Genomic DNA, 23,270 nt, shown 5'->3' with positions numbered 1-23,270 from the left:
TCTGCGGAAAGAGGCCACGTAGATTGAAAAGAAAGCACATGCATGGGCCTCTGCGGTGAGCGCTTCGAAGTAACAAGAAACAAAGTCTATCGGTGATGCTTTCATCATCATCATCTCCTAACCTAACCTAATCATCATCTCTCAAGACTTACATGCCGGGCTGAAAAATCATTCCGTGGCGATCTACTCCAGGTTAACATGGGCCGCCTGTACGACTCAGTGCCTACCTCTGGCCATACCGAAAACCAGCGGCGATGTAGAGTATACAAACAGGAGGGAAACTGATTGCAGAGTTTTGGGCTTCAGCGTTGCACAGTCTCATTTTGGGCCTCAGCGTTGCACAGTCTCAGTTTTGGGCCTCAGCGTTGCACAGTCTCAGTTTTGGGCCTCAGCGTTGCACAGTCTCAGTTTTGGGCCTCAGCGTTGCACAGTCTCAGTTTTGGGCCTCAGCGTTGCACAGTCTCAGTTTTGGGCCTCAGCGTTGCACAGTCTCAGTTTTGGGCCTCAGCGTTGCACAGTCTCAGTTTTGGGCCTCAGCGTTGCACAGTCTCAGTTTTGGGCCTCAGTGTTCCACAAAGAAGAAACAGGAAACGCAGGCTTTTGCTGCCAATTTCAAGCCATCCCCGCATTTAGCGCATCGGTAAAATTGTTTGAATCCAATGCAAAGCCATTTTCATTTTGAAGCTGCCATTTTCAGCTCCAAGAACCTCCAGCATGACAAATAGCCAATGCCACGTTGCCATGGCCCCCTGAAAAATCGCCCGAAAATGAGGCAAAAGCCCGCGCGGACACAGCAAGTTAGTGACAACGCACGCCGATACAATTTGCCAAATGGTACAATTTGCCAATGAGTCAAATAGGGTCAGCGTGGCCTACATTTAACGACCTTCGGCCCTTTTGTATCCTTCGGACTAAAAACCGCTGTGACAGCGGAGGAAATAGAAGAGCTTGCGGTAGGAAGCTGAAGACTTTGATGAGAACCATTCAACACAAGAACCCATCAGAGGGCGCAAATGTGGCATGTGAAATCAGGTCATGCGGGCCAGCTTTGTGCGCATTAGTCTGGTCCTGTTTTTTGTCGAGGCATGAATATGCAATCCAGGGAAAACCTATATCAGAGAGCGCTCGTTCAACAGAAGCAAATATTGTGTAATGCTGCATGGGCTATGCAACCCAGTTTGCAGGCCGTAAGCAAAGTATACGATAAATGTTCCTACATCTAGCATACTTAGACTACACACCGGCGCAGGTGAACAGACCAAAGTGCTCTGACGCAATCGTATCACCATGCTTGACGGTGAGGCACCGCGCATTGATAGATGAAGAACACATACTTCACCAGACATCCACGCTGTTGAACGACTGAATGCCAGATGCGACCGAGATGACCTGGACAGAGACTTCATGAACTTTTGGAAAACACGGTAGTCAAATGCGCACAGAACGCACAAAAATGTTGAAAATTTGGCTACCAATGATTCTAGCTCATGCCAGTGGCGATTCTTAAGTTATGAAAAAAACTCCACAAGACCCACGTCCATTCAGAACCAACCTCCCTTTCCCCTCCCTCTCCCTCTCTCCCTTTTCTCTGCCTCTCCCAATCTCTCCCTTCTCTGTCTCCCTCTCTCCCTCTCACCCCTCTCTCACTCTCCACTCTCGCTCTCTCTGTTCGCCCCCTCTCTCTCCTCCCCAACTCTCTTTCCCTCCCTCTTTCTCTCTTCTCCTTCAATATCTCACAGCCTTACTCCACATCCCATCATTCTGCAGTTTTCGTTGTGACGTTGCCGAACGTCACCTGTGAAGACCAACGAACTCCCTCGCGCCCAGCGGTACAGCAAATGCTACGGATGCAATTTACGGGCGGCTTAACTGCTTTGGGTCGGCTACTGAACCGTGAAAATGGAAGTGGTTCACAGCCGGAGGCGAAGGGAGCCTAGAATATGATGAGATGATGCACAGCCAGGAAACGGCCTACGAACGACGCGGCGCCACTGGTATAGACCTGATCAAACCTGGCGCTCCGTTCGTTCCGCCCCCAAAAGGGGATGAAACCAGGAAACTAAGCAAACAAGAGACGTTCCTCCCTGGTTGTCCTAGCATCACCGCTGCTTTAGGCACGACAGGCAATGCCATTCGAAACAGTGTCGATCGGTCGGTGGTGAGCTGTTTGATTTTGCAGTAGTCTGGGCGGGCTGAGCCGAGCGTCCATGCGCTCTATCCGTGGGACCTCTAGCCCCGCGAGGACCACGTGGCCGAGGGACTGCGGGACCTACAGGGACCACGGGGCCCTGAGGGACTGGGGACCACGGGACCCCGGGACCCCCGCGGGACCATAGGACCTACGGGACCACGGGACCTCAGAACCGCGAGACCACGGTGGCCGAGGGACTGCGGGACCACGGGACACCGGTGACCGCGGGACCATGGGACCAAGGGATCGCGGAACCGCAGGAACACGGGACCTCAGAACCGCGAAACCACGGGGACACAGGACCGCTGCATCACGGGACCGCAAGAACGCAGGGCCACGGAACTTCCGAGAACTATGTAGGAACGGGACTCCGAGTGGAAGCCTGTCTATACTCTGCCGCCATCTGCACACGGGTGCCAGAGCCTGAGGAGGAAGGCAGAGGCGCCTGGGGCTTGAGGTGGGAGGCAGAGGCGCCGGGGCCTGAGGTGGGAGGCAGAAGCGCCTGGGGCCTGAAGAGGGAGGCAGAGGCGCCTGGGACTTGAGGTGGGAGGCAGAGGCGCCCGGGGCCTGAAGAGGGAGGCAGAGGCGCCTGGGACTTGAGGTGGGAGGCAGAGGCGCCCGGGGCCTGAAGAGGGAGGCAGAGGCGCCTGGGACTTGAGGTGGGAGGCAGAGGCGCCCGGGCCTGAAGAGGGAGGCAGAGGCGCCTGGGACTTGAGGTGGGAGGCAGAGGCGCCCGGGGCTGAAGAGGGAGGCAGAGGCGCCGGGTTGGCTGTCAGTCGGTGGAGTCAGCAGCAAGTCACCTATAAGTCAAAGCTCAGAACAGTACCGGCCGAGTCCGACGGCTAGGAAAGCCGGGGTCACTAAATGCCGTATTGGGTCGAGTCAGAGTCGTGCAACAAGTCGTCTTAGTGCCGAGTCCGCCGTCCAGGCGGGCCATTAAGCCGCTGTCGAATCATCACCGCTTCAGTCAACGATAAGAAGTCCCGCCCGTGTAGTCGTCAGCCGTCAAACTTCAAGCGAGACAAACGGACCAGGCCACTGAATGCACACTTGAACCGACCAGAGATCGAGCTGAACGTGGTATCCCAAACGTCCCCCTCAAGATCTTCAGCATTACGTGTTCCCGGGTTTTCAATCATGATATGACGTATTTCCGCTTCCAAATCACAGTTGGGATGTAATAGCCGTATCACAAGCAGTTGCTTTTCGCGACACGTCATGTCGATTACAGCCGACGATTGCGGAAGGCTACGGGCTGCTCAAACTCTCTTTCTCTCGTCCCTCGCTCTCTCTCTCTTTTCTCTTTCGCTTTCTCCCTCCCCCTCCCTCTCTCTTCGTTATATCCCTCTCTCTCTTCTCCTTTCACTTTCTCTTTCTCATCCTTCCCTCCCTTTTCTCTCTCTCCGGCTCTTCTCTCCCTCTCTTTTTCTCTCTCTCTCCCTCTCTCCTCTTCTCTTCAAAACTTTCTCTTTCTCTTCTCATCCTTACTCATCTCTCTCTCTCTCTCTCGCTCTTTACTCTCACCTCTCTCCTCTTTTCTCTCTCTACTCTCTTTCCTCTCTTTTCTTTCACGTTTCTCATTTCTCTACTTCCTTCCTCTCTCTGCTTCCTCTCTCTCCACCTCACTACTCACTCCACTCACTCCCTCACTCTCTCTCTCTCCTCTTTCCCTCTCTCTCCCCTCACTCGCTCAATCATTCTCTCTCTATCTTTCCCCCCCGCCCTCTCTCTCTTCCTTCTTTCTTTGTTCTCACTCTTGTCTGTTCTCCTCTTCTCTGTTTCCTCTCCTCTCTCCTTTCTCCCCTCGCGGCTCCCTCTTCTCCCTATCTTCAGCCCTCCACCGGATGCTGCGCAGTCCGCGAGACAGTCGCTGCCGGCAGTTAGCCAGCTTTACGGCGACCTCAGTGGCCGGACCTCAGGTTTACGACGACCCCTGTGGCCGGACCTCAGGTTTACGGGGACCCCTGTGGCCGGACCTCAGGTTTACGGCGACCTCAGTGGCCGGACCTCAGGTTTACCGGCAACCTCAGTGGCCGGACCTCAGGTTTACGGCGATCCCTGTGGCCGGACCACGGAAATGACCGCCTGGGAGAACACCGTCTCTGGCTCCGTACAGCCTTCTCGGAGCGCGCCGGGGGCACGATGGTCTAGCGTTGCGTTTCGGATAGCGTGGGGACCACTTCGCCCATCACGTCAAGGAGAAATAGAAGCATACCTTGGAAAACTTCCAGGGTATCTGGTAAGCGAAATGCGTAGGCCTTCGCAGCATGTTGCTTTGGTAATAATTCAGTTTTTATCTCGTCGGAACATTTTTCTTTGAAGACTTACAGCAAATTGTAAAAACAGAACAGTCTTTTTGTTTGCAACATTAAACGCCACACTGCGGCAGTAAAAATCCTGATATCCAAAAGCTGTTTTCTGGAAATATCTGAAATACTTTGTGAGCGTGATACGGAAATGACCTTTCGTGGGAGCGGAAAAAACGACGCTTACTTACAATCTGGTGCATACCATCCAATGAGCTAGTAACAAGCCAACATGGTGCGCTCAGTAGGCTTTACAAGGTTCGTCTTAACGTAATACAAGCCGCGCTGCTGGGTTCACCGCCCGGGACGGCGATATTAGGGATCATTTGATTCATTCAGGAAATATATATGATAGATAGATATGATATGATAGATCAGGATATCCGTGATCCTGATCATTATCCTAACCTGATTTGATTAGGGAAATCAGGACAGGATACTGAGGAATCAGGAACCAAGGATCAGGACAGGGATCCCAGGGATCCAGACAAGGTTCTTGGGAATCAGTACAGGGATCTCAGGGATCAGGGATCAGGACAGGAATCCCACCTCCCATCTGCAGAAGGGTCCCTGTCTTAAATGATAGGCCAGGGGTGTAAGAAGCGTGTAACTAACCTAGGCAAGTTACTATAGTACTAGTTTTGTCGAAAAAAATAGAACAGCTTAATGCGACTCTCAACGGAATAACAGGAGAACGCCAAGGGAAGTCGCTAAATATGATATCTGAATTAGAACAGGCCGTTCGTGCTTGGTTTGCTGCAATGTGCGATGCCAAGAGTACCGTCTGCGGCTCCTTGGCCATTTCCCCACCGATGCCTGACTGAAGTGAATTATTACACGGCCTTTTGCATGAGACGTGATCGCATTTACTACGCCATGTGTGATGCATGTTAGCTGTCTTGGGTAGATCCAGAACCAATAAGGGGAGACGGATGGGCAGATACTGTTCACAGGAGTCCCGCTAAACGACTCGCGCAAACGAGGTTATCTTATTTGTAGAGTTCATCGAAAGCTTGCGGTAAAAGATGTAAGTAGACGACGCATATTACATGCGTGGTGTAAAAAGAGCAGAATGTCGAGTGGCAAGGCAATGCGAGGTAACTCGAGCCGCACCGTGCCTGCGTTCTGACTTACGCCATCGAACAGCATGAATGCTGTTTTTATTTCTCTGTTCGCTGGCGCCATGCAGATCAACAACAATAATATTTCAGGAGCTTAGGATTGACACGAACAGGACCGCTTTCATGTCCCACGGGTAGAACTCAATCTTCTGATGAGAAAAATTGGAAGCGTCTTCTAGTGCCTGGTACAATGACCCATCCATCAGTACATTTTCATATCTTTAACAAACAGGGGGTCAGGTAACGTAAAACGAGGAATTTCAAGGATTCTGGTAGCCAATTTGAGTACACCGGCACGGAATGTCCTGACGAGAGACTTTTAAAGGTGGCAACCAAATTTTTCCCGTCGCTCACCAGCTACACATCCACACTGGAAAAAGTAGCACACCGCTGTAGTCCGAGTTCTAAAGCATCGTAGACTCGCGCGATCAAATGGGCAGCCTTATTAGCATTGAAAAAATAAGACGACGGATGGAACAGTAGTGATAGTCGGACAGTGATAGTAGTGACAGTCGGACAGTGGGACAGTAGTGATAGTATTATTCCTCGGAGAAAAGCCAAGCGCATGGAGAAATAGATGGGTTTATATTTCAACTACATGTCTTTATCGAAATAATAGCAGAAGTGAATAGGGCTCTTACTACTGTCTTATCTATGTGAATAATGTTCCTCGTGAATGCACCGAACAACTTACAAAATTTTGAGACATAACACCAGATAAACAGACTTATTCAGATCCCTTTCTGATTAATCCTTGATCCGCAACTGGTCGATCCAAATCGGTTATTTCAAATGTCATGTTTTTTCCCAATGCTACGTGCTTGTAGCAATGTCTATGCAGGATACGCCAAGTAGTTTGCGATAAGTCACACCTGGAACTTCTCCCTCCCCCCTCCCCCCGGACGTATTGTTCTGCTTCCGCTGCTAGCTCAAAAACAGAGCTGATGTGCATCTTACGTGCATCGCATGTGCTCGAAGTGGTGTTGGAATCCATTGTGATACGGAATGGTCTTCTGGATCTATTAAACACGAAATGTTACAACATGTTCTCTCCCCACCTTACCGGTTCACCTTCTAAATACGCCAATGCCAAACATTTGTGGACTTTTATAGATTAAAATCGGGGTCGTGACCCCGTGGTATGTCTGTACCCTGTAACGACAAAATCGGTCCATCAGATTTCGAAACTGGGGGGGGGGGTTGGGGGGGGGGGGGCTCCGCTCTCGCACAGGCCGCCTCCGAAATAGAATGAGGCGAAATTTGCCGCATGAATATAAGGTTTTATATTTTCGCGGAACAACGTCCGCAACACTCGCTGGCGTGTTGTCTTCGCGGGATCACTAATGAAGTCGGTTGATGGCAAGTCTTCAAACCTGTCAGGTTTAAGTCGGCTGGAGCTGGCCCGTGCGGCCAAATGCGACGCGCAGCCGAGCCGAGCCGTTTGAGAACCACCCGATTTCAAATTAAACTGTAATCCCACCCCGGAGACAAGACATGGTCTCCGTGACCTTTCTAAATGGCATTGCCGAGCTGCCATCGTTGCGCCACACAAGCAATTGCGGGCAATTTGGATAACGAGTACAGTGGCAAAGGTGGGGAAAGGAATTCTATTTTCTAAAAAAACTATTTGTTCATATTTGCCTATTCGAGCTAAATGTTCTCAATCACGCCGGTAACTGCCGACCAGATGGATTCTACTGCTGCAGCTGCTGCAGCTGTCAGGTACAGGGCGGTCTCCGTGCGTAGCAGCGGCATGTGGTCCGGCAGCTTATGCCGGTATGATACGTCCCATGGTATATGCTATGTATGATATTAGATATGGCATATCCAATACCATCACATATCTGACTGATATGTGGGGATGTGAGGGAAAAAGCGACGGGGACTGTCCTGGACGGTGACCCTGGGTCAGGGCCTGGCACTGGTGAGGGACCTGTGCAGGCAGGAGCGCGACTATTCATGTTGGGCTACTTAGATCCTGTTGCTGTGACGCATGCATCTCTTCTGCAGCTGCTGATCTGAGGCGAATTTGTTTACCGGACCGTCCAGATCATTTCCCTATACGAAGGCACGTACCGTCTCCACATATGACGTCACGTACCGTCTCCCTACCTAACGGCACGTACCGTCTCCCTATCTGACGGCATGCACCGTCTCCCTACCTAGCGGCACGTACCGTCTCCCTATCTGACGGCATGCACCGTCTCCCTACCTAGCGGCACGTACCGTCTCCCTATCTGACGGCATGCACCGTCTCCCTACCTAACGGCACGTACCGTCTCCCTATCTGACGGCATGCACCGTCTCCCTACCTAGCGGCACGTACCGTCTCCCTACCTGATCGCACGTACCGTCTCCCTACCTAACGGCACGTACCGTCTCCCTATCTGACGGCACGTACCGCCTCCCTACCTAACGGCACGTACCGTCTCCCTATCTGACGGCATGCACCGTCTCCCTACCTAACGGCACGTACCGTCTCCCTATCTGACGGCAAGGACCGTCTCCCTACCTAGCGGCACGTACCGTCTCCCTACCTGATCGCACGTACCGTCTCCCTACCTAACGGCACGTACCGTCTCCCTATCTGACGGCACGTACCGTCTCCCTACCTAACGGCACGTACTGTCTCCCTACCTAACGGCACGTACCGTCTCCCTATCTGACGGCACGCACCGTCTCCCTACCTAATGGCACGTACCGTCTCCCTGCATGGCGGCGCGCACCGTCTGCTTAATGCATCATATCGTGTTCCTATCGCTTCACCATCTGATCAGCCAGATCCCTCCTCGTCTGACTGCTCGCACCGGCTGCTGGTCTGACCACTCTAACAGCCTCATTGTCCGACCACACAGACCGTCTGATGGTCTGTGTGGTCTGTGGTCTCTGGTCTCTGCCTGGCCTGTGGCTTGCTGGTCTCTGTCTGGCTGGTCTGTCTCGCTGGTCTCTGTCTGGTCACTTAGATGTTGTCTCTGGCTGATTAAAATTCGTGTCCTGTCCGAGTCAGATCTGATGGTCGCATCGGGACCAGAATTCTGTCGCCTCGGCAGCCCCGGCGACTACGGAAAGGTCAAGGTCGCTCCTGCCGCCGCCGGCGCTTGGGGAGAGCACGGAGCAGCCAGAGAGAGAACGGGAATTGGCCCGCAGAGAGCAGGGGGCGGCTAAAGAGAGTGGGGAGTAACCGAAAACAGGGGGGGGGGGGGGGGGATGTGGCTGAAGAGAGCAGGGAGTTGGTGGAGAGAGTGGGGAGTGGCCCGTGAAAGCATAGCGAGTGCGGCCGTTGTGGAGAGGTCGCGGAGAGTTATGAAGCTGACACCGGCTTATTTGCTGCACGAGGACACTGCGAGATGGCCCAGTCTCGAAGAACGGCCTCACGGCTGGTCGGATGGCCCTGTCGGTGATTTACCGCGCACCAGGGTGGAGCTCTCGACACAGGCGGCGTCTGGCGCTGGGCGGCGCACAGGCGGCAGGCTGGAACCCGCCGGTCAGTCCAGGTCAGGTCAGAACAGGGCCCACAACCTTGTCTGGATCTCGGCGGCGAGATTTTTGCAAGAGGTCTCGATCCCCCGCGTGAAGAGGCCCGACCGTGGCATCTTCCTCCAAGGCCTCGGCTCTCCACTGCAGGCAATTTTTGGTTATTCCTTATGTCGCCCATAACGCCAATATCAAAGTTTCAAAAAGTTGGGAGGGGCTCAGTCGCCTGTCCCCCCCCCCGCCCCAAATATTCCAGCGGGGACTGGGGCATGTCTAAGCGGAGCACAATCGATGCTGTGTCGGGCCGGGCTGTCTGATCGTGAGGAGATGGGGGGAGGGGGGGGGGGGGGTGGCGCCGTCTGGTCGACATATCAGACGGTCGGAGCTCGTCCGCTCCGGCCCCCGGATGGGGAGGGGAAGGTCATGACCCCAACTGTCTGTTTCCGACAGCTGCCGGGACTAGCTGATGGCAACGCTGCTAACGTGCAGAGTCGACGAAGCCGGACGGCTTGAACTGGGAAACTGGGAAAACTGAACTGAACTGGGAGAATATTTAGTGGCGGTGGGGGTAGGGGGAGGGGGTGGAATGCGCAGGGCCAACAGCGGGAACACAGTTAGGTGGGATGATTGACATCAGTTACCAGTGAGAGGAAAGAGTAAAGTTGATGACAGAAAGTTGGAGCGAAGTCAATGGCGAAAGACAACAGCGGTCAGCACAACTGCCAAATGCGGTAGGAGATTTACGGTTGGTGATTGGATCAGCGCTCGTACCGAACACACAGACAAATTTGGGAATGGGCGACCACGTGCAGCATAAGCGCTGGTGGTGGGAAGACGCCGCACAAAGCCACACAAGCCACACGGATGGTTAGGCATCAGGAGATCCGGTGGATGCTTCAGGATGGTCGCCTGGCTCAGCTAAAGCTGAACTGGGCCTTCTGCTGCCAACATCGGCATGAGCCGAGCATCCGGGTGTGGTGGCACGGGTATGGCGCAGGCGCCACCGTTACATCCGGGTGTGGTCGCACGGGTATGAGCACAGGCACCACTGTTACCTCCGGATGTGGTCGCACGGATATGAGCACAGGCACCACTGTCACATCCGGGTGTGGTCGCACGGGAATGGCGCAGGCGCCACTGTTACATCAGGGTGTGGTCGCACGGCTATGAGCGCAGGCACCACCGTCACATCCGGGTGTGGTCGCACGGGTATGAGCGCAGGCACCACCGTCACATCCGGATGTGGTCGCACGGGTATGAGCGCAGGCGCCACCGCTACATCCGGGTGTGGTCGCACGGGTATGAGCGCAGGCACCACCGTCACATGCGGCTGGTTACATGCGGCTGTGTGGCTGGTACTCACTAACCAGTGTGGGAGGGTTCGGAATTCGTTTAACCAGCTACGAGTGTGATTAACCAGCTGCTAGTGTGATTAATTACAGAATCGCTGCGCGCGCATGCATTTCGAAGCCCGCTATCGTCTTCAAGTGGTATTTCATGTGTGCCGCCTTCCACATCGTGCACTTTTACATCGATACATGTCCGCAAAAGAAATAGCTGTTTTTGTTCTTCCCATCATGAGATTTAGGTCGTTTCCATTTTCCACAAGCCTGCGCTGGGGATTCCCTGGGGTGCCAAGAGCTGGGTTAGAACTGCTGGCAAAGCAGGTTGTGGAGGATCAAACAGTCTTCCAAAAAATGAGCTCCAAGCACCTCAGTAGGAACGAATTAGGCGGGTTACCATCAAGGAGCTATACACTCCTGTTTAACAAAGTGAGCCACACGTGATGTCGGAATTCCTCTCGGGAATCGGACCGAAGTCACTGAGGCAGGAAAGCTCACCTGTAACTGTGACGTGGCACAGGCGGCTCGCAACTTAAACATGGACATCCGGCTAAAGAAGGCGGACATCAAAGCCTTCCGTAAGCTGTACGCCAAAAAAAACGGGAGCATAATGAGGTGTAATGGGAGCGGTATACGCGTCCAGGTATAACGAGCGCTAAAGGTGCTCGACAACCAGGTCTACCGGGCGAGGTTTACACAGCAACCAGGTGTACCAGGAAAGTTTTACCCAGCAACCAGGTGCACCGGGCGAGGTTTATGTAGCAACCGGGTGGGCCAAGCCCGGTTTACGAGATCCTGGTCAGCCAAATGTGTATGATCGCATGCACCCGCTCCCTGTACCGTGACACTCGCTCCCTGTACCGCGACACTCACCCCCTGTGCCATGACACTCGCTCACTGTGCCATGACACTCACTCCCTGTACCGTGACACTCGCTCCCTTTGCCGTGGCACTTGCTCACTGTGCCATGACACTCACTCCCTGTACCGTGACACTCGCTCCCTTTGCCGTGGCACTTGCTCTCTGTGCCGCGGCACTTGCTCTCTGTGCCGTGACACCCGCTCTCTGTGCCGCGGCACTTGCTCTCTGTGCCGTGGCACATGCTTCTCCCGACAAGGCGGCGTGTCGGGAGGAAACTGTGGTTGCACACGGCACTCGCAATTAGCAAGGTCACCGAGAGGGTTCTCTGCACAGCTCGTCTCTTTTGTGCAGTTTCCTTGACCTCCTTTCGTCGCCGTTGACCGCGAGGGTCGCCTTTAGTGGATTGTAATTTTTGTACCTTGCGCTACATATGTGCATTTGATCCTTTTTGGTATCTGTTAAGTCATCACTATCGGCATGGTGTTGTCTGTGCTCTTAACCGGTTCATCGCCACGCATGATATGACATGCTGCAAGCACATCCGTGCTTCTCTGACTTGTACTTATGTTTATGAGTCTGTATATGCAGTATTTAGTATTCTGCTGGAGTACCACATGTCCACACTCAGCACAGCATGGTGGTTATTGTGGTTCCAATGGGCCATAGACAATGTTCGTGATATTCTTTCCATGGCGCACTCTGACTGGAAAATAGCTTGCAAATAAGGCTGGCAAAAATTAGTTCTTTCCATAACATGTATTTATATGTGCAGCTGTCCACTCTTGCATGCCTGCCAATGCTTCCTTGTGTAGCTGACAACTTGGCTGGTTTTAAGTGCCCACTACTTTTGGGCTGAGGATGACTAATTTTTATTCACAAAAGGCATGCTTAATATAAAGGACTGGAAGCCATCGTTTGAACTCAGGTAAATGTGAATTCAGTATTCGTTCTGGCTTATACTGACAGGCGTTCGTGTTTTCTGATACTAGCTGGGGTTCCTGCTTCCTGTTGCTGGTTGGAGTCATTGGCTGGCACTCATTCAAGCTTGGTCCTCACTTATCCCGTCAGACAAGCTAACCAACACACACTATCCTCTCTTGGTGTGCCTCGTTAGCCAAGTAACGTCGGTCCTCACTTGCGTGACACTCCCTGCCAGGCCTGTGCTTACAGAACTTTCGGGGAACACCCACCGTTTCATCTGGGAACGTTCTCAGCGCAGCTCACCGGCAGTCATTAGATCTCCGATCAGGTCTCTGATCATTAGGTCTCTGATCACGTGCCCGCGCCGAAAGTCGACCAACAGCTTGCCGATTGCGATTTTGTCGGTTTCCATATCACGACCCTTATGGACGACATGAAAAAGTCGGAATGCCAAAACGCATCGCTTAGACTGCGTACCGGAAAATAGTGACGCAGAAGAAGGGCGACATACCAAAATGGCGAAAGGCTAAATGAAGAAGTGCAAGACGACGACACACCAATAAGTAGACAAACCAAAGTGATCCACGGCTAAACGACGAACCAGTGAAATGGTGACTTTGGATAAAGGACCACGTTGGAAAGGGAGGGCACGGCAAAATGACGCAAACCTGAATGATAGCAGGGAGAAAAACGACCAAGAAGTAAGCGAGGCCCAATGTGGGCTGAACTGGTAAGCGGAACGCATCATTTTTATCATGGCGACATGGAATGAAGAATTCCTATTCGATCTTGTAAGACCGCCGCGTCCTGTAAAAATTGTTGCACCGAAGACGACTCCCGTTTCTTTGCCCCAGGGAGAAAAGAAAAGCGGTCTTTTTTGTTATCTTTTAATCTTTCTTTAAGCTATCGTTTATTTCTTGATTTTTACAATCTATCTCTATCTTTGTTATCTGATAATCTACAGAAACAGATCACGAATGTGTCATAGGAATGTGTATACAACGTCTAGATCGGGAGGTATCCGCGTCGGAAGTGTAACGGCGGCGAAGAGCGCTCGAACCGGTATGACGTCATAAAGCAGCCGACCGTCGCTCCGGCGCCACGGAGATTGATTCGACAAAAAAGCTCACGGTTTTTGACCTGTGGATCCCGCACCTTCGGGGGCCTGGGTCTGCAACTTGGATGTTATTCTCAGTGAACCTTCCAACGAATGAAATGGGTGACGGGCAGGCACGGTCATGGCCCTGGGAGTAATGGGCGGTGCAAGTGGGCAACTATTGTTTATGAAGGCTTCTCCTCATATGCCTCCAATTTTAGATCAGGCTATCAAATAGAGCAGCCGTGAAAACACATTCAGACACCGCAATGCAGTTGATGGTACTGCACGCTAAGGAGTGAATTGGCAGGAGATCTCACTTGTCAGTTGCCTTAATCATCAGTACCTCAGCTAGGTCACTAATCATACCGAACAAATCTATGGAAGTTTGCCGTAATCTATGTGAGTATCTGTCAAAAATGAAAGTGCCATACAGGTGGTTTAACGTCTTGAGCTTAAACGTCCTCAGCGTGTATCTGACGACACGTTCAAAACCTCTCGGAAAGATCCACTTAGACCTTCTTTACTGCATTTGCAGATTCCTATCGCATTTTTATCGCAGAACTGATTGGAAATCGCTGGAATTTTTTTTGGCGGGATCCAAAAACGATGAATTTTGCTCTGACTGTGTTGACTTTCAAATGATTTGAGGGGGCAGCGGTGCCTGAAAAGCTCAAATCGTGTTCCATGACGGCAGTGAGCTAAGAAAGGGAGCCCAATTTGGAAATCGCCAGTCAGCGTAGTGGAGCGCGTGGTCATCAGGAGTGTTTAGGAGAAGGTCACTGGCCAATAGGTGGAGTAGGAGAGGGTCAAGTGAGAAGCCTTGGAGCGCACTGGCAAAATTGGTCATTGATCTGCACTGGGGTCAGTTACCACGCGTCAGCAGTGCAAACGCACCAAACATAGCCACTAAAGCAAGAAGCCCAGTTTGGGTCAATAGAAAAGGTTCGAAGAAGAGAGACGGGCCGGATTTATTGAGTTAATTTGGACCTGGCCGAGAGGAGCCGCTCAGTGGCTCACGTCGAGGCAATCGGACAGATAAATGAGGAAGGGTGGGGTAATGACCTAGCAGTCGACGATCAATGAGGAAGGGTGGGGTAATGACCTAGCAGTCGACGATCAATGAGGAAGGGTGGGGTAATGACATAGCAGTCTACGATCAATGAGGAAGGGTGGGGTAATGACATAGCAGTCTACGATCAATGAGGAAGGGTGGGGTAATGACCTAGCAGTCGACGATCAATGAGGAAGGGTAGGGTAATGACCTAGAAGTCGACGATCAGTGAGGAAGGGTGGGGTAATGACCTAGCAGTCGACGATCAGTGAGGAAGGGTGGGGCAATGACCTAGCAGTCGACGATCAGTGAGGAAGGGTGGGGTAATGACCTAGCAGTCGACGGCAGGTAGGACGTGGTCGAGTACGGTAGCAAGCGTTGTTTCCGTGGGATATGAGAGCGGAAACCGTGGTGAAGAAACGTCAGCTTTGGTCATTACAGTGACACAGTAGGGCAGCCATGTAGGAGTAGTTGCCGCGAAGCCATTCACACGTACACACACACACACACACACACATGTATTATATATAATATATATATATATATATATATATATATATATCTCTCTCTCTCTCTCTCTCTCTCCTCTCTCTCCTCTCCTCTCTCTCTCTCTTTTCTCTCTCTCTCTCTCCTCTCTCTCTCTCTCTCCTCTCTCTCCCTCTTCTCTCCTCCTCTCTCCCTCTCTCTCTCTCTCCCTCTCTCGCTTTCTCTCTCTCTCTCCCTCTCTCTCGCGCTCTCTCTCTCCCTCTTTCTCTCTTGATAAGTTCCTAGGTGGAGCATGAAAGGGCAGAGGTCATCACCTTCCGAATTTGTGGAAGTTTGTCATAGCTTTGTGGATATGCATAGAAATGTAAGTACTGTACAGGTGAGACAGTACTATAAGCCTTATTCCTGTGAAAACCAGGAGAATGGAGATATAGTTGGGTGGATATTGCGACAACATGCCTTTCTCGAAACAAAAGCAGAGGTTTATACCTATTTATACCCATGCTGTTGTGTCGAGAAAGGCATGTTGCCGAAATATAAACCTCACCATATCTCCATCCCCCTGGTTTTTCCGAGGAATTAGGCTAATAGTACTGTCTTATCTGTGTGAGTAATGTTCCTCGCTAATGTACTGAACATCGTACGTATTATACAGGTGGTTTTAACAGCTCATTTCCGCGAACAGTCTAACAGTTACCACTAGCTAACATTATAAGCGCGGTAACTTGGGCGGAACAAAATAACGTAAGCTACTTTAACAACCACCGTGATTTGTTTAGCCTAACCATCCTCGGCGTGTATCCGACAACGTCTATAAAACCTCTCGGAAAGATCCACTTTAAACTTCCTACTACGTTAGCATGCCGGCTTCAGGTGGGAGTAAATATTCAGCAGTCCTGAATAGGAACTTCGGCGCGGCTGCCTCCGCACAAAAGGTTTTGGTTGTGTATACGCCTGAAACTTTCCGGTGGATGTGCTTCGGACGCGAGACAACATTTGCATTCCACAGCAGTCGATATGCACGCAAAAGGTGACTACGCCGATCCGGTTTCGGGATTTTTCCGCAAGTGCATCGGCATGTTTAACTGCATCGCTCAAGCGCAATCCATTTGGCTGAACACGTCATCGGCAAGCTGCGAAACCCAATAACCTACCAATGGGCGAACACTAAGGCCTCCTCAACCTCCGAAATGGGCAAATCCTTCAGCATCCTCAGAGCGCGGGCACTCTCCCGTGGATCACTGTTATTGACAATACCGGGTCAAGGGCACTTTTCGTGCTACCTAGACGCTGTTTGCGTCAACCAGCTGCCGCGCGACGTCACCTCACCTCCAGAGGTGATAATCCCCGCTCCCCCTCCCCCTTCGATAAACGACCCGCCGATGCCGACGGGCGTGTCGTCGCCCGGGTGGCACCCGGATCCGACCGTCAGACGCCCCGGCGCAAGGGCGACTCCAGCGCGTCTCCCGGGAAGGCGCCTCTGACATCCGTGTCACTGACACGCCTCGACAGAACTGGCTGTCACGCATGTCTGCGTGCGTTTTGAAGCGGCGTCATCGCCTACCCTGTGGCGGCGGCTGGGCGCGCCCCTGCGGGGTGTAATGGCCCGCGGCGCCGCCCGCAGGCCGGAGGATCCCGCCCCGGCAGAGGAAAGCCGCCGGGTAGCCGCGAGACGGCAGAGGGGCCACCCCACCGTGACGGCGCGGGCCAAGCTTCAGTGCTTTCTGTAGGTCAAGGGCCGAGGGCTGGGGCAGCCCACCGTGAGGGCCGAATTAGCTCGGAACAAGTAACACCAGTGTGTTGATGGCTAGGACGAGCAATCATCGTGACAATGTGAATGCGTGCGTCCGGGCCCTACGACGGGAATTCCGTGGCCGGTCTTACGAAAGGAAGATAACCAAAGAAAGACGGAATGAGAGGCAGCCAAACTTGCTACAAGAGAATTGGCGTTATTGATAGTGCTAGTGCGCTGATGTCTCCACGTTCCTGACCAGTGCTAAGTAATTTGAGCACAGTCCCTTTGGCATCGCGTAGCCATTTTGTCCATCCCATCTGAAGTACAGCCAGAGCATTATCTCATAAATCCGGGCCCTGTTCCATGGATGCCTTGGCGACGTTGAAATAGCCCTCCCGAAATAGTCTACACTTCTTGGCGAGAGTTTAGCTCAGAAAATAAAGGGTTTAGGCCTGACGAAGCAGGGCTGTAAACCGCACCGTATGATCTTCAAAACGGCTACCTCACTCCAAAACCCTTAACAAAAGTGAAACACTCCCTACGAATGTGAAACAACTTCCGCAGTTTTTCCATCAGTGAGCCTCCGCACACGCGCGGCGCGCGCAGCAAATGCACAAGGTTCCCGGTTTGGCTTCCGGACTCAGCATCGAGTAAAATGGGTGATGATGATGGGATGCAAGAGATGAGATGCAAGAGATGCCCTTCACACCAGCATCTACCAGCATAATGAGCACGACACCCCGCTGGAATCCGATACCACGAGCGGCTACGCTGAGCCCCGCGGGTGATCTCCGGCTGTAAGCAAAACCCCCGACGGTCCTAGATCCGCGCGGATCGATCCGAGATCCGGATCCGACACGTCGCCGGGTAGAGGACGTCCAGAGCCGTCCAATCTCGACTTCTACAATCCGCTGTAATTGCATGAAAGAAGAACTCACGCCGACACCAGCGCGTGTCGTGGCATCGGCGAGCGAGGTGCTGTGTAATTATGCGATCGGCTATGTGTTGTGTGCAATGCGTGCAATTGACTGTGGCGAGCAAGAGACTGGCGGACTGTGGCGAGCAGGAGACTGTGGCGGACTGTGGCGAGCAGGAGACTGTGGCGGACTGTGGCAGGAGAGCAGGAGACTGTGGCGGACTGTGGCGAGCAGGAGACTGTGGCGGACTGTAGCAGGAGAGCAGGAGGCTGTGGCGGACTGTGGCGAGCAGGAGACTGTGGCGGACTGTGGCGAGCAGGAGACTGTGGCGGACTGTAGCGAGCAGGAGACTGTGGCGGACTGTAGCAGGAGAGCAGGAGGCTGTGGCCGACTGTGGCGAGCAGGAGACTGTGGCGGACTGTGGCGAGCAGGAGACTGTGGCGGACTGTAGCGAGCAGGAGACTGTGGCGGACTGTGGCAGGAGAGCAGGAGACTGTGGCGGACTGTGGCGAGCAGGAGACTGTGGCGGACTGTGGCGAGCAGGAGACTGTGGCGGACCGTGGCGAGCAGGAGACTGTGGCGGACTGTGGCGAGCAGGAGACTGTGGCGGACTGTGGCAGGAGAGCAGGAGACTGTGGCGGACTGTGGCGAGCAGGAGACTGTGGCGGACTGTGGCGAGTAGGAGAGATCCGGAACGCTGACGTGCCGAAAAATGAAGCTGGCAGGGTCTCGGCTATGTAATTTGCATTCTCTCAACCGACGGCTGCAGACAAAAGTCCCCCGTTTTCCGCCCTGGTCCGCCAACGCAGTGCCCCGAATGCTCTTTCCGCTTCACAAACGAGGTTCGGAAAGGAAGACGACCTCGCTTGGCGGGTGCCGAGGTGGCGCCGCCAGCGGCAAGCGCTGCTTCCACCGGATATGAGCTCCCGGGACGAGGACCACTCCCGAGCTGATCGGACAGCTCTCTACCGAGCGAGGTCAGCAAGACGAGCCTCGCCGTCGCACAACCCTTGACTTGCATTAAGACGAGCCTCGTCGTCGCACACCCCGTGACTTGCATTAAGACGAGCCTCGTCGTCGCACACCCCGTGACTTGCAGTAAGGCGAGCCCCGTCGTCGCACACCCCGTGACTTGCAGTAAGACGAGCCTCGTCGTCGCACACCCCTTGACTTGCGCCTGTCTGGAATCCTATTTCTTCTTTTTTTCTTATTTACTCCGGCGTTTTATTACCCATTTGCGGTGACATTTGCTCTTGGTGTGTCATCAGTGTCATCAGTGTCATGTCATCAGTCACCGGGAGGGTCCCGGCCTGCGGGCTCTGCTTATTGTTTGGCCACGCTCTCAGCGTAATGACCTATTGTCTGCAGAAGGCGCCATGTTGATAGGTCACATTGCATCTCATGACCGCCCATACGGCGGTACGTCTCATGGCATACATTGGCTTCCGTCGCATGACGTCAGTCCAATCTATTTGGCATCAGTGGTGTCCGCCGGATGACGGCAGTCCAATCTATTTGGCATACATTGGCTTCCGTCGCATGACGTCAGTCCAATCTATTTGGCATCAGTGGTGTCCGCCGGATGACGGCAGTCCAATCTATTTGGCATCAGTGGTGTCCACCGGATGACGTCAGTCCAATCTATTTGGCATCAGTGGTGTCCGCCGGATGACGTCAGTCCAATCTATTTGGCATCAGTGGTGTCCGTCGGATGACGTCAGTCCAATCTATTTGGCATCAGTGGTATCCGCCGGATGACGTCAGTCCAATCTATTTGGCATCAGTGGTGTCCAAATGCACGCATCCGCTCTTGAAGCGGATTCTCACGTAAGTTACGACCCAGCGTCGCTGATGGTGATGCATGACACGTTTGCATGCTCAGACGGTGTTGAACGAGACGAGACTACGACACGCTCACATGATTGTGCTTTTCCTCAGACATGGATCAGTGAGATATAGAGGGTAACGTGTGGAAATCTGTTGCGATTCCGGTTCCGTACCTGCTTGCAACAACAAATCGATGTACTCAGCGCAAGTATTACACAAATTGAGACTTAGGCCGGCACCTAACGTTACATAGTACACCAAGCATATTATCAAAACGAAAACAACATGCAAAGGCACGCTCATGCTCACGCACTTCCTTTGCCCTGGTGCCCATGAGCTTTACACGTCCAAAAGCTGATGTCTCCCCGAACTAAGCGCCGCAGCACCCCACCAGACAGCACACCCTCGTCCCCTGTCGTCCTCCGCTGCCGAGAGCCGCCTCGCTGCAAAGTGACATGTGGCGCTGTAGCAGTCACTGGTCCGGTTTCCCTCACGACCTTACCTCACGACCCCCGACCTTTGCTGGCGCGTGCCGGCGACTGAACACGCCGGGGTCCCAACAAAGGTCAGCCGCGCGTGCTTTGCTGATATGTGCTTTGGCCGTGAAGCGAGCTATGTGCAGCCCATTTAATGAAACGCCCACGAAATATTGCAACTCTGATATGGCCGCACTACGCGGTAATATCCATTTACCAAGGCTCAAACCAGCGATGTAGAATGAGATTCGTTCGCCAGTGCATCGAGTGCCACTCCATCGCCGGCACCAATGGCAGATAAGTTAGATCGTCTCTCCGCGACGGCGACCTTATCAGGAATGTAAAGACCACTTCGTAAGTGGTCACTGCTCTCAAAGTCGGCCCGTTCAAAATCAGGAAGTGTTCGTTCAGGCTGCACCTGCTGCACGCTCCCACGTTATGGCTGGCGGAATGCGCACTCTGCCTGCGCCAAACACGTCTCCCAAGCCCCGGAGCCTTGGCGGGAATGGTAAGCGCTGCACCGCCGTCGCTTCCGTCGCTGCCGCCGTCGCTGCGCCGCCGTCGCTTCCTGCGTCCGCAGTGTATCATTGCAATAACCTATGTGTAGAAAGCACAGCATTGCTCTCCACAGTCCTAACAATGTCTGCAAGCACGAACTTAATGGTCATAGCTCAGATAAAAGCAGACCGAACCAGACCAAATCGTACTGTACCGAGCCGTACCAGACCAAACCAGACTACAGCAGACCACACTAGATCAAACCAGACCGCAGCAGACCACACTAGACCGGATTATGCCAGACGAGACAGGAAAAGGTGAATTAATTCGAAGTCATGCGTCACTTTATTGGTATCCTGGGAAGCCTCAGTCCGTGCAGTGCACTGCGCCCGTGGCAAAAATATCTCCGCAAGGCGGGGGGGTACCAGACTCCCAATCAGCCATATCACCAGGCACACATACACACGAGAACCAACCCACTAACTCATCCCCCCTTCCACCCACCCACACTAGTGCGCGCGCGCACACACACACACACACACACACACACACACACACACACACACACGCACACACACACACACACACACACACACACACACACACACACACACACACACACACACACACACACACACACATAGCCTCATAAGGAACCTATACATATGAGGGACACGCTGACGTCAAGCACGCGCCACACGCCTGGCCGTATATTTCTTAGACCTCATCGGCTCAGCAAATCACAAACATCAGAGTTCCTTCATGGGCGTGATTACGGTTTATTCAACTCAGGACGCGCAGCGACTATTAACGAAGGCACGGGCAGAAACTGTTTGTCGCCGGTCCTGCTTCCGAAACGATTTCCAGAAGGTTGATGATAGCGTTGCCATGGCGACAAGACGACGCCGCTAGCCAAAACGGCTTACGACCAGCTGTAAGGCAGCGCAGGTGTGGGTTTGACATGTAGCCGAAGCCCAGTGACTACATCACTGCTATGTAGGTACAAATTCCGTTGCAGCATTGATATCTAAATTTTGGTTTTGTGACAGCACGGTTACTCGCGGTTTGTTTTTCTGCCGCAGTGCTGTTGCTATCGTTCGACTTCTGTTGCCATAGCGTCACATGCGTTTGAGTTTAGTCGTAGTACTGCAACTTGTGTTTAGATGTTGTCGTAGTGCTAGCGCCGATGCGTTACGCAGTCGGATCATCAACGCGGGGGTTTTCCGCCGCTCCCAGCGATCGATAGCGAGCCAGCGATCGTTGACGCGAGGCTGTTCATCTCCCGGCCGGCAGGCCAGGGACCGTCCCGAGCTATTAACCCTGATTAACTCCGCTTCGTAATTGCGTGCGCCAGCCCCGGATGCGCGCTCTGTATGAGCTCAGGGCTCAGAGCTTTGTATGAGCTCAGAGCAGCAGAGCTTTGTATGAGCTGAGAGCTCAGAGCTTTGTATGAGCTCAGAGCAGTAGAGGTTTGTATGAGCTCAGAGCTCAGACCTTTGTATGAGCTCGGAGCAGCAGAGCTTTGCATGAGCTCAGAGCTCAGAGCTTTGTATGAGCTCAGAGCAGCAGAGCTTTGTATGAGCTGAGAGCTCAGAGCTTTGTATGAGCTCAGAGCAGTAGAGGTTTGTATGAGCTCAGAGCTCAGACCTTTGTATGAGCTCGGAGCAGCAGAGCTTTGCATGAGCTCAGAGCTCAGAGCTTTGTATGAGCTCAGAGCAGTAGAGGTTTGTATGAGCTCAGAGCTCAGACCTTTGTATGAGCTCGGAGCAGCAGAGCTTTGCATGAGCTCAGAGCTCAGAGCTTTGTATGAGCTCAGAGCAGCAGAGCTTTGTATGAGCTCAGAGCAGCAGAGCTTTGTATGAGCTCAGAGCAGCAGAGCTTTGTATGAGCTCAGAGCAGCAGAGCTTTGTATAAGCTCAGAGCAGTAGAGGTTTGTATGAGCTCAGAGCTCAGAGCTTTGTATGAGCTCAGAGCAGCAGAGCTTTGTATGAGCTCAGAGCAGCAGAGCTTTGTATAAGCTCAGAGCAGTAGAGGTTTGTATGAGCTCAGAGCTCAGAGCTTTGTATGAGCTCAGAGCAGCAGAGCTTTGCATGAGCTCAGAGCTCAGAGCTTTGTATGAGCTCAGAGCTCAGAGCTTTGTATGAGCTCAGAGCAGCAGAGCTTTGTATGAGCTCAGAGCAGCAGAGCTTTGTATAAGCTCAGAGCAGTAGAGGTTTGTATGAGCTCAGAGCTCAGACCTTTGTATGAGCTCGGAGCAGCAGAGCTTTGTATGAGCTCAGAGCTCAGAGCTTTGTATGAGCTCAGAGCAGCAGAGCTTTGTATGAGCTCAGAGCAGCAGAGCTTGTATGAGCTAGAGCTCAGAGCTTTGTATAGCTCAGAGCAGTAGAGGTTTGTATGAGCTCAGAGCTCAGACCTTTGTATGAGCTCGGAGCAGCAGAGCTTTGTATGAGCTCAGAGCTCAGAGCTTTGCATGAGCTCAGAGCTCAGAGCTTTGTACGAGCTCAGAGCTCAGAGCTTTGTATGAGCTCAGAGCAGCAGAGCAGCAGACACGTTCCGACCGCAGGATAGTTGACCTCGGGGTGGCGCAAGGTGTCGACGGAACCGCCGCACATATGGACACACCGCACATGCTGAGCTATTTGACGACAAAGGAGCTAGCTTTGAGTTTGTGTGTAGGGGACCACGCGTGGGCACGGGGACGCAGTCACTTGGTCATATCTAAAGCGGTAATCAGGCCGCGTGCCGCCAGTGGCCATGGCCATGTCATATCAGGCATGGGCCGGGTCTTTTCGCCAGCCAAGTAAACTACCTCATGTAAACGAACCCCTTCGTTTGTCCATATCAAAGCGCGCCGACTTCAGTTCACTCATGTGTTCTGTCGTCGTACAAGATGTCTGTGAACCCTAAACGAACGCGTGAGAAATCTGTGGAATCCAAAGGAGTACTACAGGAATCTTCGGCAGC

The sequence above is a fragment of the Pollicipes pollicipes genome, unplaced genomic scaffold (assembly GCF_011947565.3).
Source record: "Pollicipes pollicipes isolate AB1234 unplaced genomic scaffold, Ppol_2.1 Scaffold_1600;HRSCAF=1878_pilon_pilon_pilon, whole genome shotgun sequence".
Taxonomy (NCBI): Eukaryota; Metazoa; Arthropoda; class Thecostraca; order Pollicipedomorpha; family Pollicipedidae; genus Pollicipes; species Pollicipes pollicipes.
This window is presented reverse-complemented; position numbering follows the sequence as displayed.